The sequence below is a fragment of the Alexandromys fortis genome, unplaced genomic scaffold (assembly GCF_014885135.2).
Source record: "Alexandromys fortis isolate MF-2015 unplaced genomic scaffold, M_Fortis_MF-2015_v1.1 scaffold_23, whole genome shotgun sequence".
Taxonomy (NCBI): domain Eukaryota; kingdom Metazoa; phylum Chordata; class Mammalia; order Rodentia; family Cricetidae; genus Alexandromys; species Alexandromys fortis.
Genome location: NW_026067907.1, coordinates 764,741 through 770,740, shown reverse-complemented (window position 1 = coordinate 770,740; position 6,000 = coordinate 764,741). Strand labels below are relative to the sequence as shown.

General features: G+C 47.7%; 1 protein-coding gene across 1 annotated transcript in view; it reads right to left on the bottom strand.

Moving 5' to 3' along the window:
* Positions 1 to 1,191: 1,191 nt before the first annotated feature.
* The window catches only part of Mthfd1l (methylenetetrahydrofolate dehydrogenase (NADP+ dependent) 1 like), a 177,062-nt gene continuing 172,253 nt past the window's right edge, over positions 1,192 to 6,000 (bottom strand). Inside the window, exon 28 of the mRNA XM_050135766.1 lies at positions 1,192 to 1,663. The gene's annotated coding sequence lies outside the window, so the exon portion shown is untranslated. The remainder of the gene's footprint in view (positions 1,664 to 6,000) is intronic.

The following is a 6,000-nucleotide window of genomic DNA, read 5'->3' as shown; positions in this document are numbered from 1 at the left end:
ATCATCTTGATCCTTCTGTGATGTCCCATGCCTGTGGACACTAACCTGCTTTTAAAAAATTCGTGAGTCACAGACATTTTGCTTAGCTCTTGAACGAGACTCCAAACTGTTTTCCCACATTGGAGATTAGATCACTAACCTCTTACCCTTGTGACTAAATTCCTGACAAAGGAACCTAAGGATGAAAGGATTTATTCTGGCTTATGGTTTAAGAGAACACAGTCCATATAGTGGGGCAGGCATGGCAGGCATACAGTGAGGGAGCCTGTGGCTGCCTGCGACTCCTTAACTCTCAGCTCACAATGAGCTACTGTTCCTGAGTGCATCCAGTGGAGAACTTAGCATCGCATAGGTTTAAGGACCGAGGACACAGGGAAAGTGCAAATGCAGAGAGGTGGACTCCCCAAGAAAGAGCAGAGACCAGGAAGGGCACCTTAGAATCACTAAGCTAAATTGCACTTGGAAAAGGCACTCTAAGTGGGCTTTTTAGCTTTCAAACAATGTTTTGGAACAAGCTAAACTGTGCATAAAGGCACTTTATGGGCCGAGCAGGGTCACTGGAGTGGGCATCCTAAGGGCACACAGGAAGCAAGCATCCTGCAGGATGTGCCCCGGGTTGTTTAGGATATTTATGGTGACAAGTTTACTTATACTGCTTAGGGGACAATTACTTCTTGTTTGTTTCTGAATCCTCGGTTTTGTTTTAAGTTTTACATAATTTTATATTATTGCAAGGGGGAAGAAAAGGGACAAGGAAGGGTCAAAAAGTAGGGAACAGGCCATAGAACATTCTCTACTTTGCATTCAGTTGGACCAAAGGGAAAATATTTGCCAATCACCTGACCTTTAAGAGGCACTCTCCTGCCCCGTGGGCCCAGAAAGTTGAATGGCCATTGCCATTCATTCATGGTGGAAGAAACTTTATAAGCTTGTATTAGGTAAGTGACTGCCCTGAGACTTGAAAGTCGTGCAGACAGTGTACCTTGTTCCAAGAGGCCTGCCGACCTTCCACGGTCAAAGAGCTTAGCTGCCCAGACATTTCTCTCCCTGTGACAGTTTCCTCATCGTTTACAAGGTGCCGACCGCACTTGCAATTTCCTCCACAAATCTGCCAGGTGACAATCCCACCAGAGTCCCATGGACAGTGACATCCGAGAGAACGGTTTTACTCGGCATTGAACACTGGTTGGGTGGTTTTCTAGAAACATTTTTATTTTCAGTTCAAAGACAAAAATAAAGATACAGCTTAGCAGTAGAAGCTGTGCAAGCCGAGGCCTGGCATCCCATCCCATCACGGGGAAGGGGGGGGAAGGAGAATAGAAAAGACAAAAGAGGAAACTCCACAGAGGAAAACATTAGCTTCTAGTCCACACTCTGGTAATCCCCCAGTCCCCGTAAAATAAACACTCCCAAGTATAAGCAGCAGACACGGTGTGAACTCTATAGGCACCGAGAGTAACTTTGCTTCTTCCAGTCGAGGCGCAGGTCCTTCCCCTGAGCATGGCTTGGCCGGGAACAGTCCATCTCGCAGGAGGAAGCAGTCCTTGGCCGCTCTCACGCTTTCTCCAGCATTGCGTAACAAGCAGGTTTCAAAACTTGCTTTCTTCTCCAACTGCAGCAAAAAGGCAAGGAGACTTTTTTTCTCCTCTTTTGTTTGAAGAGCCTGAAAAACAGAGAGAAGTGTCTCAGAGCCAAATCGCCTCTTCCTCTGATGCTAAACTTACTTATGTCATAGTCTGAAAGAAAACCCAAGAGTAGAGAAATGACTCCATTCAGGAGCCAAGGCTGGGATGCTTGGGTGGGATGTTTCCCGTGTGAGAAATGAGAATCAGGGCAGAGACAGGCGCATCCCGGAGCTCTCTGACCAGCCACTCTTAGTGTGCTCCGGCTCAGCAGGAGACCGTCAAAACGGGTCCAGCACCTGGAGCGTGAGATCCAAAGTTGTCTTCTAGCCCCCATGCATTGCATGTATATTTGCACATAAGTGTGCCCCTAATAAACATGGACCCCACACATATGCACACGTATATTTGCACATAAGTGTGCCCCTAATAAACATGGACCCCACACATATGCACACGTATATTTTCACATAAGTGTGCCCCTAATAAACATGAACCCCTCACATATGCACAGGGAGAATCAGACATAGCGCCCCATAACTATGAGTCAGTGCCGTACTACACAGTAACCCCTGAACTTCCCAAGAGAGTCCAGAATTTCCACAACTTGCAGATTTTGGATCTGCATAATATGTGGCATCCTGGGGCTGCTACAGTCTTTAGATGAGCAATAGACCCAGGACATTTGAGGATTCGTTGCCTTCTCTCAAAAAATAACTGTTATGATTTTTGGGAGATCTTGAATTCTCTAACATTTAAAAAATGTATTTATTTATTTTTGATAGGGTTTTCTCTAACCCAGGCTGGCCTCGAAGTTAGTATGTAGTCTAGGCCTACCTTCCAATCTTCTGGCCTCCACCTCTCAAACGGTGGGGTTACAGACATGAACCCCATGCCCAGCTCTTTGCAGTCTTTCAGAGAAAGAACGTGATGAGACTATATTTGAAAAACAATAACTAAGCAAAACATCTAAGTCCCAGAAGAAAACATGGTCCCACTCCAGGAAAAATGTAAATGCCAGTATGTAGCCTTTCATCTGAGTTTATACACGGAGGGATTTATTTGTGGGCCAAAGGAGTTCATTCTGCTGAAATCGGGTAGTTTTGCCTCCCACAGATAACTGAGCAGTCTGGAGACAGGGGAGATGTCTGGGCGGTGTAAAGACAGAAGACAGTGATGGAGAGGAGGACAAAACTTCAAATACCCCCCAACATCAGAGTCCAAGTCAGGGGAGTAAACAGAAACCAGAAACACAGCAAGCATAACAAACATGAATGGAAAGAAAACACGGCATGCGAGGAGGGCTGTCTGCTAAAGCCACTGGCTCTTTCCTCAGAGACACAGCAGCCTCACTGGGGAGACAGGGGGTCCAGGGGAGGGGAGGCACTGCTGGGCAGAGGAGGGGGGCCTCTGTGGGCTGGAGATAGATGCCCTCGGTGTGGTAAGAATTTCCTGGTTGCTGAGGTGAGAAATGGACACTGGTTGGCTAGCCGCTGACTTTGTGTCCTATGGCTTTGTGTACAGAGAAGAGTCTCTGTTCCACATTTTTTTTTTCTTTTTGTGAGACATGTGACCAATGTGTAGCCCAAGCCTGAACTTGCAGCCTGCCTGCCTCCCCAGGATTTGGATTACAGGCATGCACCGCGAACATCTGACATGGTCCCTCCCACGTGTAAGGAAAGCTGAAGGGTTGGCAAAAACACGCAAAGTCTAATTATAAATGGGAACGAGGGTGGGGGCAACAGCTAAGGTGAAGATGTAAAAAATGAATTATTATTTATTCTGAATGGAGGAACAACTTTGGAAGGTGATCCACTGGGGAACATAGTTTAGAAGATGAATATATGAAAAACATCCCGCCTCCTGATGCTGAAGATTGATCTTGGGGTCTTGCTCATGCTAGGCAAATGTTCTACCATTGATCCACATCCCCAGTCCAAAATTCATAGGTGAAATAGTCTATTTCAGTAAGTGTGTTGTGCCCCCAAGTTCCCTTTGGGGGGAATTAAGAAGGTCACAGTTGGTGCCTAAGCTAGATAAGGAAGACTCTTCACAGTTATTAGATGCCAGGAAGGAGGAAATAGCCAAGGCTGCTATTATCTTGGATACCTGCCTGCAAGAGGGGGAAAGAAAAAGTGTGTGCTCCGGACTGAAATCTCAAGGTCCAAATCAGAAGCAGAAGGAGAGAGAGCACAAGCAAGGAACTCAGGACCGCGAGGGGTGCACCCATACACTGAGACAAGGGGGATGTTCTATCGGGAACTCACCAAGGCCAACTGGCCTGGGTCTGAAAAAGCGCGGGTTAAAACCGGTCTAGCTGAACATAGTGGACAATGAGGACTACTGAGACCTCAAGAACAATGGCAATGGGTTTTTGATCCTACTGTACCTATTGGTTTCGTGGGAGCTTAGGCAGTTTCGTGGATGCTCACCTTACTAGACCTGGTTGGTGGTGGGTGGCCTTTGGACTTCCCACAGGGCAGGGAACCCTGATTGCTCTTTGGGCTGATGTGGGTGGGGGATTTGATTTGGGGAGGGGGAGGGAAAGGGAAGGCGGTGGTGGGGAAGAGACAGAAATCTTTAATAAATAAACAAATAAATAAAAAAAAAGTAAAAAAAAAAGTGTGTGCTCACTGCAGTGGTGGAGCAAAAGATAAAATTCCCAAATTCAAATCATAGGGCTGAGGTCCTCCTCTAGGGTCCCCTTTGATGCGGTAGTTGGGGTTGAACAGGTCTACCCACCGAAAGGCATGCATGCGGCCAGCTGACACAAGAGTAGTCTGATCAGTAAGCATCTCGGGCATTTTCTGCCGTCTATTAGGGAAGAAACGAGCTTGGGCAACTCTAGAAAAGAAACTTCTGGCAAAACACTGGTGTTTACAGCGGAACCAGAGTGGACCCCAGTGCGTACTAAACAGTGCTCAGCGGACTGGAGGGAGGGTACCTGGGTCTTCCAGGAAGTCTGCTAGACTTTATTGGTGGGGCATTTGTAGGTTTAGAAATACTATGAAGGCTGAGGACGAGAAGCCGGTAGACGAGAGAGAAGCACACCACCCCATCCCCTGCAACACAAACCCGGTGAAGCAGACAACTGAAACACAGAGTGGATTTCACGAGGCCAAAACTTATTAGAAACATTAGAAAGATTTCTATTTAGTGACATCCAGAAGAATGAGTCATGCCTCAGGTTAACAATAGCAAGAGAACTCCGGGGAAGTCTTGCGACAAAGGGGGCTGGGCTCAAGCCCTGGTGACTCTTGGAATCTCACGTTCACGTCCAGTCTCACGATGTTTCCTGGGTGGAAAATGAGGGAGGCAGGAAAGGCGAGAAAGGGGCGGAAGGAAGGTAGTCATTAGCTCATCTTCGTCCCTGGTGGGGCACAGGTGCAAGTCACCTCTGTATTCCTTGAAGGACAGTGACTCTGCTGCCCTGCCGCTGAAAGTCTAGAACGACCCGTGGCAATAAAGTGTGCCGACAATATTCTCGATGCTGGGGCCTTGTCCAAGATGAAACTCTTTTAATTTTTCCCCCATGCATCCTCAACAGCTACAGACCCCTGGGTATGGAGAGAAGTGACCCTGGACTGCCACAGCGGAGAGGCGCGGGAAGCAGGGACAATATTTACAGAAGCAGGACACAGGAGCCACGGAGAGGGAGTGGTTATTTGTAGAAAGCTTTTATCTGAGGACACCAGATCTGTTTTCAATTGTTCCAGCAGGGTCAAAAGATGGGGTTTGAACTACTGCCCAGCGAGCCTAGAATGGTATTAAGCCATTTCACAAAACAGCAGCCTTGGATAAAAGAGAAGCAATGCCATTCAAGTAGAGGGTGAGGTAAGAGACGGTCCCATCGCTGTGGTCCCATTACACCCACTTTCAATAAACTTTGAGCTCGGAGTTGAATACCCAAGCACTTATCTTTGGTTATTTTAAAAATAACCCACATTTACTCACCAGCAGATACCATCTTCTGGAATGGGCCTAAGTAGATGTAGGGAATGGAGTGTCAGGGCTGGGTCACACTGTGAGCTGGCTTATCTGGCTTGGATCTTGGCTTCTGTAGCCATGAGCTGTGCAGTGTGTTGACCTCCCTGGGTCTGTGCTGTCACAGCCCTGTAACATCATACTTCACTGGCTGGACCTCTCTGTGCTCGTTGACTGGTGTGGCAAAACGCCACACACTAGCTAGACGCCACACACTAGCTACGACGACAGAAGCCCTGTGCAGTGGGGATGCACACTGCCCTCAGACACTTCCTCTCTGTGACCACGTGCAGAGGACCGATCTTCCTGAAGCCTCTGTAGTTTATACTAGGACAACACCTGCTGTAGATGTGGGGACCGCCATTGCGAGGTGCTGAGCAGAGTATCTGGCATG